This window comes from Cynocephalus volans, chromosome X, assembly GCF_027409185.1.
Source record: "Cynocephalus volans isolate mCynVol1 chromosome X, mCynVol1.pri, whole genome shotgun sequence".
Taxonomy (NCBI): Eukaryota; Metazoa; Chordata; class Mammalia; order Dermoptera; family Cynocephalidae; genus Cynocephalus; species Cynocephalus volans.
Genome location: NC_084478.1, coordinates 137,770,926 through 137,784,503, shown reverse-complemented (window position 1 = coordinate 137,784,503; position 13,578 = coordinate 137,770,926). Strand labels below are relative to the sequence as shown.

General features: G+C 38.1%; 1 protein-coding gene across 3 annotated transcripts in view; it reads left to right on the top strand.

The window, feature by feature from the left end:
* TENM1 (teneurin transmembrane protein 1) overlaps positions 1-13,578 on the top strand; it is a 559,047-nt gene that overhangs the window by 65,828 nt on the left and 479,641 nt on the right. The window lies entirely within an intron of this gene.

Below are 13,578 nucleotides of genomic sequence, written 5' to 3'. Positions count from 1 at the left end.
GGTTTTTATGACAGTGGTAGTTATTTTTCAGGAACCAAACCCAGTACTCCCTTGAGGATTTCTTGTAAGGGTGGTCTTGTGGTAGTGAACTCCCGCAGTTTTTGTTTGTCTGAGAAATATACTATTTGCCCCTCATTTCGGAAGGATAGCCTTGCAGGGTAGAGTATTCTTGGCTGGCAATCTTTGTCTTTTAGTATTTTGAAAATGTCATCCCATTCCTTCTAGCTTTTAGGGTTTGGGATGAAAAGTCTGATGTTAACCTGATTGGGGCTCCCTTATAGGTGATTTGACGCTTCTCTCTTGCAGCTTTTAAGATTCTCTCTTTGTCTCTGAGTTTTGCCAATTTGACTATGACATGTCTTGGAGAAGGCCTTTTTGGGTTGAATACGTTTGGAGATCGTTGAGCTTCCTGGATCTGAAGATCTGTGATTTTTCCTATACCTGGGAAGTTTTCTGCCACTATTTTGTTGAATATGTTTTCAATGGAATCTCCATTTTCCTCCCCTTCTGGAATACCCATGACTCGGATATTTGAGCGCTTGAGGTTGTCTGATATCTCTCTCAGATTTTCTTCCATGTCCTTGATTCTTTTTTCTTTCTTTTTGTCTGCTTGTGTTATTTCAAACAGCCCATCTTCAAGTTCAGAGGTTCTCTCTTCAACTTCGACAAGCCTGCTGGTTAAACTCTCCGTTGTGTTTTTTATTTCGCTGAATAACTTCTTCAGTTCAGCAAGTTCTGCTACATTTTTTTTCAGGACATTGATTTCCTTGTATATTTCGTCTTTCAGATCCTGTATACTTTTCCTCATTTCATCATGATGTCTAGCTGAGTTTTCTTGTATCTCATTCAGTTTCCTTAGAATTATCACTCGAAATTCCTTGTCAGTTATTTCAAGGGCTTCTTGTTCTATAGGATCTAGAGTATGAGATTTATTAACTTTTGGTGGTGTACTTTCTTGATTTTTTGTATTTCTGGTGTCTTTTTTTTGGTGTTTATTCATTGTGGCAGGGGGTTTCACAGTCCACCGGTTTGAGACTAATGACTAACTAGGATGTTGCTGTGGTTGCCAATTTCGTATGGCTCCCGCCGTGACTGCTCAGTTGGCCTCTAGTGTCTTGTGTGTGTGGTTGCCTCGGGTCTTGGGCTTCTCCGGGGATCCACCTTTCTGGTCAGCTTGGACTCTGCTGGGCTGGTGGATCACGTACCACAGGGTGTGTGATCTCTGTTGAGCTTTCACTTTCTGTACAGGACTTCTCCCCGTTCCGTGTGCTCTGGCCCAGGCTGTTAGATCGTGCAGTGGCGACCCCACCGGGTGTGTGGTTTCTGTCGAGTCTCCGCCTCCCTGGCCGCACGTCTCCCCCCTCTGTGCACACTGTGCTGGGCTGGGGTGTGTCTTCTGCACCCCTCGTCTATCAGCTGGGCCTTCAAGACCCTGCTCAGCACCGCCTCGCCCAGGAAGTCTACCAGGTTTCTGCTAGGCACAGACGACCGGTCTCTCTGGGTGCCTTTGTAGCACTGTGTAGATCTTTCTCGGGTCTTGTTCACCTTTGTATCCCCCCGGTATAAACCGAGTCTAGTGCCCGCCTGCAGCCTGCTCTCCGGCAGGTTCAAGCGGACCTGGGAACTCTCCTACCACACTATTCCCAACCAGAAATTCGTTAGGCTTTTTTCCAAACTGGTGGTCGCAGAGATGGTATCTGCCTCCCAGTAACAGGAAGTTTACTGGGGCCGGAGTCCAGGGTGTGGTGGAGTGACAGTCGGCCCGCCCGTACTTCCTAGCCCTCCCAACACTGGTCGGGACGCCCCACACCCCCAGCCCCTCCAGAGAACCGCGGAGGGAGTGGGAGAGGAGGCCGGCCCGCAGGGTCCGGAAAGCCCTGCGCCAGGCCAAGCAAATGGGCTCAGTGATGGCCGAGCAGGGCGGAGCTGCCCGCACCTGGGAAAATGGAGGCAGCACCGGGGCAGTGAGTGGCCTGGTGGTGCAGGCGGGAGCCGCGTGGGCATCCACCCCCCGAACAGAGCTGTGCCAGGGATCACTCACAGTGCTGTGCCAGGTCGGGCGCTCGCTCTGTCTCTGGTTTGTTGCCTTCCGTGTTCTCGGCGCTGCCGCCTCGGGCTGTTCAGTCGCGGGGCCGCTCGGGCGCTCCCAGGAATCTTCTTTAATGCCGGCCTTAAACCTCGAATCCTGAATAGTGTAGCTGGCCGCCTTCAGTGCGGCCCCAGCCTCCGGGATCCTGGCTGCATCCACAGCAGCCCTGGCGCCGTGTTCCCTGTTTCAAGACTCGCTTTTGCAGCTAAAAATCAGTTCTTTTCCTGCTCCACATTTCAAAGCTGTTGCCTGTAAATGAGGCAGCCTCTCCTGCCGGGGGCAAAGTGGCGTTGAGCCCCCACGACCGGCCCGCAGCAGCAGTCCTCCCTCAAGAGATGGCCAGAGGAAGGTCCACAAGTTTCCCGGCTGCCTGAGGCCCAGTGGCCACCTTTTCCACCTCAGCTACTCCGCGTCAGCCGCCGCAGCCGCCGCCATCTTGAACGGGAGTCCTACTTAATCTCTTTTTGAGGCTTGGTTGCCTTAGTTGAAAAATAGGAATAATAGTAACCTTTCTCACAAGGCATACTGTGAGGATTAAATGAAATAATGTATGTTTTAGGGCCTAGTACATGGAAGATGTTAAATTCAAGTTTGGAATTACTTTCTCCTTCTTCTTTTTAATATGTAAAACTGCACGTTCCTTGGTAGCTGGCCCTCCATCCACTTATGCCCCAGGACGGGGGAATAATGTGTGCTTTGAAATCAGAACTACTAGTTTAAGTGGTGAAGCCTAAAACCTTGTACTTAATCAGTTCCAAGTGAATTTTCTTGTAACTGAGGTAAATTAATTTCCCAGTTTCCACACCTAATGGAGAATGACCTTTCCTTCTAAATAGAAGTTTGTAATGGTAGGACTATAATGTAAGCACCATTCTCAGAAATAACTATGTTGGTTCAGATCTGCTATACTTCAGAATGAAGTCAAAACTGACCCTAATTATGAGAGTGTTTGGCTATTATGCCAGTATTTCTATGTAATAATCCCTTCTGCCTTTGACTACATATACTATGCTACTAAAGAGCCCTTGATGAAATTAATGCTAAACAAAAGGGATACTACTAACCTCCCATTGTTGAGAAGTAGGTAGATTTTGAGGGTTGTTTAAATAGTAGGGCTGCGTTTGTACTGAGTTAGCCATATCCTCTCATCTAGTCTTCTTTGAAACGGATAACATGTATTTGATTAGAATGAACAGCCAGGTTTATGACAGAAATCTGTAGCTATGTAATAAAACAAAGGCAACTAGCCTGTCAAGGTGGAAAGGGCAAATGTGTGCCACCAGTATCACTTCATCCACCTAATCTGTCACAGTACTTTATTGTTGAGCCCAGATTGCCCCATGAATCCTTCCTGCCACATTAGGATTAAACCTTATTTGCTGGTCATATTAACATAAATCTATAACACTCTAACCATTCAGGATTTGATTGTCCAGAATTTAAGCCCCTCTGATTCCACTGGAGTGAAGGTAAAATAGCAAACAAGTTAGAAGAAATGCATCTGTCATTTCCCTCCTTCATGGCAGTTTGTGAACACAGATTGGTTTTTCTGTCTTATCAACCTCATTACTTTGTTTCATTACACCCAATGTTCTACTGGGACATTTAAATTAGGCAGGCAGAAAACACTCTTGTCTTCCCTCTGTATTTTCTAAAAACATCTTTATTGAGGTATAACTGACATACAATAAACTGTGCATATTTAGAGTGTACAATTCGGTAAATTTGACATATGTACATAAATATACTTGTGAAAACATCACCACAATCATCACAGCGAACCTACCTCTCACTCCCCAAATTTCCTTTTCCCTCTTTGTAGTGCTTTTCCCACCCACCCAACTCCCAGGCAACCACTAATCTGTTTTCTGTCACTAAAGTTTAGTTTGCATTTTCTAGAATACACAAATGCAAGCATAGAGTACTTAGACTTTTTTTCTGGCCTTTTAACTAAGCATACGTATTTTAATATTTATGAGTGTTGTTGTAGGTATTAACAGCTCATTCCTTTTTATGTCTTAGTAGTATTCTATTGTATGGATGTACCAGAGCTTGCATTTGTTAGCCTGTTGATGGCCTTTTGAGTTGTTTACAACTTTTGGTGCTTACAAATAAAGTTGTCATTAGCATCTGTATATAAATCTTTGTATGGACACATTATTTCATTTCTCTTTGGTAAATATTGAGGGCTGGAATAATTAGGTCATATGACAGATGTATGTTTAACTCTATAAGACATAAAGTCTTATAGACTTATAGAGCCAATGTTGCTCTTAACCCACCTAACAAAGCTTAATAGCAAGACCCAGAAGGATAAAACTGTTGTTAAGTAATTTAACCATGTACTAGAACAAAGCTCAAGTATATATATATATACACACATGCATATGTGTATATGTACACATGCATATACATACACACAAATGAATACAAAACCCTTTTGAATATTCTACTCAGTGCACATAAATTATGAGGTTTTCCACTCTGGCTGTTGGGATCAGGGACTACTTCCAACTCTGTTTCAGATTCAGAAATTCTTTCCTTTATTCCTTTCAGGTGGTTCTTTCTCCAGTCTCAAATGTTTTTCTTGCATGTGTGCGCCATTCAGAATGCAGGTGAATATCCAGCGGGTTCTCTGCAGATCTCAGGAGCACTTTTTCTGTGCAGCTCTCTCCTCCTTACTATTCTGTACTGCAAACTCTGTCTTGGTCTTCCTGGATTACCAGGTCCATCTTCTCAACTCAGAGAGACCATCAAGCTCCACCTTTGTTCCCCATCCTTGTGCTGAGGCCTGCAAACTCTTTGCAGGCAGTAAGCTGGAGCAGTTATTGGGCTGACATCATTTGTGTGCGTATCTTAGGGATCACTGTCCTTCATTATCTGTTGTCCAGTGTCTGAAAACAGTTGTTTCATACATTTTTTTGGTTTTTGTGGCTGTCATTTCAGGAAGGAGAATAAATTCGGTTCCTGTCACTCTATCTTAGCTGGATGTAGAAGTCATGTCCAAAATTTAGTGTTTACCTGTGAATACAATTCAAATTTAAAGTTCCTGATGAGTATCCAAAGAGTTATTTCCTCAACCTTTGGCTACTTGGAGAGTTTCTTCTTTCTATCTCTGAAAAATGTTTTGAGTAACATTCCCTGAATTTCTGTAAACATAAGATCACAGAAGAGCTACATACCCACTCCAGGATACTCTGCAGACTTACTGAGATTTTAATTTCTATCTGATATATGGCATGAAACTGAGTGATGAGAAGGACAAAAGAAGTTTCTATTCAAGCCAACTTAAGGACTGTCTTTTACCAAGACTTTGTGGCCGCTTTCAGTAAAAGCCTCCCTGTCCTACAGCATAGGGTATATTTCTGAAGAATTTTAATAGGGAGTCATTTCAATTCATTAGCCAAAAATAGAGTGAAAAAAGCTTTCTTTGTGAGATTATTTCAGTGAGAAGACTATACAGAGAATGTATTCTCCATTAATCTAATATTGCTATAATTTTTTTTCCTGAATCAACAGCCAGTGAACTGCTGTCTCTCTCTCCTTGCCAAATTCGTGGAGTATCTATTATTTGAAATACACAGCTAATTTACCAAAACCACAATTTTTCAATTTGCATTATTAGGCATTGTTTTATGTTAAGCAAAGTCTTATCATATGTGTCAGAGTTGTATTCAAGATGTTAATCCTTTCAAGAATGGTTTCATATTAACTATTGATTTTAAAACTTTCGTATGCAATGATTACTCTTTGCCTAGAATTATTCTAACTTCTGAGGAGATGGCAGTACTACCTTATATTCATATAGTCCTTCATAGATCACACAACACTTTGCATTTGATTTTTTTCTGTTTTTTGTTGTATATGGTTAAGGTGTACAACATAATATTTTGATATACTTATCTAGATATACATGTATTTTTGGCCTTCTGTATCCATGGATTTCACATCCTTGGATTCAACAAATCATGGATCTAAAATATTCAGGAAAAAAAATTTTAAAATAACAATACAACAACAAAATATAATACAAAATAAAAAACAATACAATATAACAACTATTTACATAGAATTTACATTGTATTAGGTATTATAAGTAATCCAGAGATAATTTAAAGTATATGGGAGAAAATGTCTATTCTGGTTATTTGCCTATTTTTAATCAGGTTACTTGTTCTTTCATTGTTAAGTTTAAATTACCCTGACTTGATCATTATACATTGTATGCTTATATCAAAATGTCACTCTATACTCCATAAATATGTACAATTATTACATGTCAAAAATTAATTTAAAAAACAAAAATAAATGAATAATAAAGTATAGGGAAGATCGTGTAGGTTATGTACAAATACTATACCATTATATACCAGGGACTTGTAGTATCCATGGCTTTTGGTATCCCCTCCAGTCCTGGAACCAATCCCCTGCAGATACCAAAGGATGACTGTACATAGGGAAGTGATTACTATAGTCAAGCAAATTAACATGCCCATCATCCCATATAGTTACCTTTTTTTATGGTAAGAGTATTTAAAATCTACTCTCTTGCATAATTACTAGTATACTGCATTTGATTTTGAGAGATACCAAAAATTTAGGAGACACTATGGGAGATGGAGGTCTAATTAGAGCGATAATACAGATGATACAAATATAGAGACAATAGAAATATACAACCAGATATAAAGTTATGTAGCAAAGATGAGAAGTGCTATAGGGAAGAGTAAGATTATCGAGAGAGAGGAGAGGAAAGTTGAGACTATTCTGTGGGGCTACTGTGACAGGCTGGATATTAAGAATTAGATTGGTGAAAAATAAGGCGGAAGTATTCTAGGTGGTTGGCACAACATGTCCAAAGATAACAGAGGGAAAATTAAGGCATCTTTGAAAGGTGGTAAGAAGAATCCCCTAAAGGAGCAGAATGTAGTTTATTCAGTAGTTCTCATAGACACTGACTGGTGCACAGTCCTATCTTGGCATCTTTACTCATTCATCACAGAATAAATGCTTACAGAGAAATGTAGAATGTTGCAAAAGTCACATTGTTTGCCTTTATGAGTATGTGTTTGAGGCACTCTCAAGTGTTAATAGCTATTTAGCTCTTTAGCTCATTGGTCTCACTCCTCTAATTGGAATTGTACAGCAGATTAATGTAGTTTAAAAATTTCAGACACACACACACACACACACACACACACACACACTGACCAAACGGTTTCACATGCTTAGTGAGCATAATGGAAATACACAAATATACCTGGAAGACCATAGTGGGCAATAAGGATTCAGGCTCCTGTGTTATGAACAGCCAGAAAATTGGACCAACGCAGGTAAGAAATGAGAAATTTTTAGGGCCATTGAGCACCGTGGATTTGCAGTGCTCAGTAGCCCTGAAAATTTCTCATTTAGGCTGGGAAGTCTCTGTCTCATTCGAAATGTTGAAATAAAGGGAACATTCGCAGGTTCTCATTGATCTAAATTTCTGTTGAACTCCAGGACCTCCCACCATCTTTTCTAGTCCCTGATACTTTTTCCAGACTCTTGTTACAAAGACTGTAGAGCAAGCATCCACCTTTCACACTGTAGTAGTAACTGCTGTCTCAGTTGGCTTCAAAACTAGTTCTCCCTTCTAATGTGAATGTGGTCTAAATGGAGCTGCCCACTAAAATGAAATTTAGTTCAAGGAAATAGTTGTTTACTCCCACATCAAATTTTCTTCCTCTTCTCAGATTCTGAAGAATATTTTAATCTCTCTCTAAATGTGATTTGAGTTTGTTTTGATGTCTTCCAGGTTCCCACCTCCTCTCCCTTCCTTTTGCCTTTGTGCTACTATGCTATGTCCTTCTCTGATTTGAGCCATTTTTACAGATTTGCAATTCACTGTGTTTCTGAGAGCATCCCTTTTGAATTAACATGGTCTTTTAACTATGGTCTGAGATGTCTCCAGTTAGCGAATATTGGTCACAAAGCATGAAAGTTTATACTTTAGGCTTTTAATTCTGACCAGATTTGTTGCTGTGCTTTTTAGTATACTGACAGATGGAGAAATCTTGAAAATTAAATAAGGCATAATTGGTGCCGAGATAATGGGTGCATTTGGAACTATGATGGGGAGATTAGGCTTCAGGAGGCTAAGTTATTTTTCTCTCACTCCTGTGCCCCACAAAAGTGTGATGAGCCATCAGCAGAAAACTAAAGGTCAGGTTTGGGCAGTGTGCCTTTATTACTCTGTTATTATTAGGGTCTTTAGGAAGGCTCTCTGTGCAGCTTCCCAAAGGATATGACGTAGTCCTGTTAACTCACTCTGCTCACTGCCCAACAGAACACTGTGCATTTGATAAAGCATTTTCATGAAGAAAAGACGAAATAACATTGGACTAATTTTCTAAGGCTCAGAAAAATCAGAAAAGACTATTTTGTTTTGTTTTCTTGACTTGAAATTGAGTGGGTGTTCAGTGAAGTTGTGTTTAAGTAAACTTACATGAACCGATTTGACAATTTGATATCGATTTCTTTTCAAAGCCCCCAAACTGAGAAATACAAAATGGTACCCAGTAGTGAAAATTAGTTGTCTCCTATCTGGTGTTGCTCATTTCTTTCTCTCTTTGTGTTTCTTGCTTAAGACTATAATAATCCATTGCATCTTTCTAGAGCCAGTTATAAATTATTAGTGGGTCAGTAATTTTTTTAATTATGTGAATTTTTATTCATTGTGCCATAGACTACTGTTTGCAATTACATGTGGTTTAGTAAACTGATACTTTTATGTTTGATGAGTAACCTTTACTCAGTTGCTTTTTACATTTTAGATACTGTACATATCCATCAATAATCTTGCAATTCACAGTAAATAGCTAGACTGTATCAATACTTTAATATAGCGAGACTTGTAATCATAACACAAGATCTTATTAACTAGTATTTCCAGCTATTCTTCACAATAGAAGTATGAATGTCACTTTGATTCATAAAACCACTCTTTTCTCATTTGAAAATACTGACTATTCTGTATTTTGCTATAACATGTTAATGGTATAAGTACAGAATTTTAGAACAATGCAGTAGCTTAGAGATTTATTTCTAGTTGGGCCCATACATTTTATAAATAAGAAAACTGAGTCCACAAGATGGTAAGTGACTTATCCAAAAACTGCATGGCTAATTAATAACACCTACTTTTGCATATAATCCGTAAGGGTTGTTATGAGTCACAGTAATTAAAGCTAATAATTTTATCCCCTCCACCTCACCCTTATTTTGTAAATGGCCTACATTCATTACAAGGTATATCTCAAATTTCTCGAGTCATGGCTAAGATTAATCACGTTTTGGCCTCCAATTATTTATTTTAAGTGTAATTCCTTAAAGCTCCCTTTTTAGAGGAAGTGTAGGTGGGTAGAATTTTAAGGGAAATAAAGTCTCAAGCTTATCAGAAACTCAGAAATGGCATTTCTGAAAGAAAAATGATATAGATAATTATTACTTTCCTTTTCAAGTTTTGATAAATGGCTTCTCCAGGCTGAACAACTGAAGATCAACCCCTCGATTCAGAAACAGAATATAGTAGTTCACTTTATTTAGCACTTCATAATTTTTTTAAATTACTAATTTATTAACATCAACAGAGTCTATCGTAACTCACTGTGTCAGACCCACTCATCTTAGTCTCATGATCTCCAACTACAGGATGTTCCCTTAGCTGCTGAAAGCTCAGCAGTAATAAGTTTCATCCTTAGTTTGCCCCCTAAACTTGGCTTTTAGCTGGTATGTCCCTAGGTCAAAAGTGCTGTCTTAGAGGATCACTGAGAAATCATGCATCAGTTAGTCTTTATTGCCTCTTGGCTTAGATATAAGCAAGATAACATTTTAACTACATTTTTCTTCATGTTACATGTACTCTCTTCCACTGGGGAGAAAAGAGCAGAACCTTCTTCTATCTCTCAGACCCTTGGCTCCACCTATGAAAATCAACTGATTCAAAGTCTCCTTGCTGTTTTATATCTGGTGGTGTACAATCTATTACCAAAAACTTTATAGAGGTATAATTGAAGTACAGTCAACTACACACACTGCACACACTTAAAGTGTACAATGTGATAAACTTTGGCATGTGAAACTACCTGTGAAACTATCACCACAATCAAGATAACAGACATTTACTCCCAAATTTTCCTTGTGTCCTTTTATTATCCATCTCTCTCTCTACCCTTTCCTCAGGCAATCACTGATCAGCTTTCTGTCACTGTAGATTAGTTTGCATTTTCTAGAATTTTGTATAAATGGAAGCATAGGATATATAGACCTTTTGTCTGTCTTCTTTCATTTAGTATAGTTATTTTGAACTCCATTCATGTTGTTATGTATCAATAGTTCATTCCTTTTTAAGACTGAGTAAAATGACTGTAATTCATAAAGTTCATGGAAAAATAGAATTAAAATACAAATTTTTCCATGAATTTTTTGAAGATCCCTTGTATTCCATTGTGTGGATATACCACAGTTGGTTTATGCATTCACCTATTTATGGACACTTGGGTCATTTCTACTTTTTAGCTATTATGAATAAAGCTGCTATGAACAACCCCTTGTACAGATTTTTGTGTAGACAGAAGTTTTCATCTATTTGGGATAAACATCCAGGAGTACAATTATTCTCCTGGTAAGTACAGCTTTAACTTTTTAGAAAACTGCCAAACTGTTTTCCAAAGTTGTTGTACCATTTTACTTTTTCACTACCACTGTGTGAGAGTTGTAGTTGCTCCACAGTCTTGTCAACACTTGGTATGATCAGAATTTTTCTAGCCATTCTAGTAAGTATGTAGTGGCATCTCATTGTGATTTTAGTTTACATTTTCCTGGTAACTAATGACATTGAGCATCTTTTCATTTGTTTTTTGGCCATTCCTGTCTCTTTTGTTGTAAAGTGTTTTTTCAAACCCTTTGCCCATTTTAAAAATTGGATTTCAACTCTTCACTAATCTGCTCAAAATTTGTCTCTTGTAAGGCTTTAAAATAGGTTTTCTTTAGAATAAAAATTAAATACATATTTGTGAAGCATCAAATATGTAATTGACCTGATCACATCTTTATCTGTTTACTCTTGAAACATAATTTCTCATGGTACCAGTCTATCTATCTAAATCTTAGATATTCTAAGGTTGTACTTATATTTCTCTCATGACTAGCTTTTTGGTAAGAATAGATCTGTAATAAATCCAGCTAAACTTTATCTTCTCTAGGGAATATGTAGGCAACAAGGTTATATGAGCAAGGCTGGAAAACAACCACTTATGGTACATTGTAAGTGCTTTATAGATAATGCATCCTATGGGGATTTTGAGTACCACCAAGACTTTTGTGTATTTAAGGAGATATTTTACAATGGTAACATTGATTTCAAGAAAAGGAAGTGAGGCACTTCAATGAATAATTTACTGTAAATTAGTGAACTTTTTTTCTTTCTTTTCTTTCTTTTTCTTTTACTTTTCTTTCTTTTTTTTTAATTTTTGCTTTAGCACTTAAAAAAAAGAGCAACTGCTACCTTACTTGGATTGTTACTTTTTCTACTTATAGATTGACTAGGAAGTATACTGTTATCTGACAGTATTTAATTAGAGAATTTGTGATTTAGTCTTTGTATTCAAAGCAGGGTATAGTTCCAATAGAAAATGTTGTGCATTCTATACAATTTTTTAAATCATATTACATGACTTTTCCTTACAAGGGAACAAATCCATGTTCAAATTTCCTTTTGAAGGAGAAAAAAATCTCTTTAATAAAAAGGGACTCTGCTTACATCTGCCAGTGCTCTTCATTAATCTAGAATGACAAATTGGCTTTGTAATTATTTTTATTTGCTCATCCTTTTCCAAAAAATGTCATGACTCAGATGTACATATTAAAATCTTTGGAAAATCAAGTCTCATATGCCACTGTATGAGTGAAACTCAAGGCAAGTCTATGCTTTTGGAAGTAAATTTCCTAATTAGTGCCCTGAATCCATGGAAAACAAACAGAGGCACTTCACAGCAATTCAGAGCAAATGCTTTATTTCTCATGTCTACAAATAAAATTAGAGATAGTGTGCCAAAATCTATGGTAATGTCACCGATGAGGTTGCACCCTCACTACTCCCCTTTTCCTGGCTCCCACTGACTTCAGAGAAATCTTTAGGTCAGTAGTTTTCAGAGTGTGGTTCCTGGACCAGCAGCATGGGCATTACTTGGGAACTTATTCGAAATGTAAATTCTCTGGCCCTACTCCACATCTGCTGAATCAGAAACTGAAACTGGGGAGCACGTATGGGGGTGTAACACAGCAATATGTGTTTTAACAAGCCTTCCAGGTGATTCTGAAGCAGGCAAGTTTGAGAACCTCTGGTCTAAATGAAGAAAGTTGTGAATACAAGCCTATATAAAATTCCATTCTTTCAGCTTCAAGCTGACAGGTTCATTACCAGGTTTCCGTAGCAACAACTGCAAAATAAGATTGGATAATGAAACATTGTGAAATTAAGAGGCATGAATATTAACTGATCCTAATATTCTAGATGGCTATGATATTGGGCGAAATGGATTTTTAGTTTTAGCCTTATGGCAAGGAGAACCATGGTTTGATAAGGTTTTATGTTTGGTAAGTGGAAACCATGCTTATTGTTTAAACATTACTCCTTTGGAATTTAGACAAATTTTTGTAGAAAGGTAGAAAGAATTATTCTTAAAGACATTCATCACAGAAATCATAAAGTAATATACACAGCAATGACTTATAACCCTGAAAGAATTCATTTTTAATTGAGTTTTCCTAATACATTATAGTAGTTTTATTTGCCTACAATATCTGTTTCATAAAGCACAGTGATAGGCACCTAATGGCTATTAAATGAGCATTAAGAATTTATTTGTTAAACTCTTATTTAGCAATAATATGTCTCAAAATAGTTATTTAAAAATCTATTCATATTCTGCATTCTTCTCTAGTATATGGTCTAAGGTCCAGCACTTTCTGTATTCAAAGAATTAAATTCATGTTAGCATTTGCATTTTATTGATATGTGCTAAGGATTAGATGCACTCAGTTAAGCTTCTTCCTGGCCAAATTACATACCCTGTCTCTGATGTCAGTCTGAGAAAATCCTATATAGTGTACTACATCTCCGGATTACCTTATCTAAGTATTACATGGACATTTCAGATGATATGTCTTAGCATGTGGTCATTTTTCATTAACTTATTAGGGATTGTTAAAGCATTTTCCCCCTTTTTGACACCTTGCCATAACTAAATGTACAATTGACTATAAGACTGAATGCCTGATTTATTCATGCAGTAAGCTGATGGGGCTTCATTGGTTGGTGTCTAGCAGAAACCATGCCCAGATGGGTGTTTTAGAAAAAAGGGCTCTGTTGCTATCTGATGTGGGCTATGGACAAATAATATCTACCCTCTGGAGTTTATTTTCCTCAACTGTAAAAAACGGGGATTCAT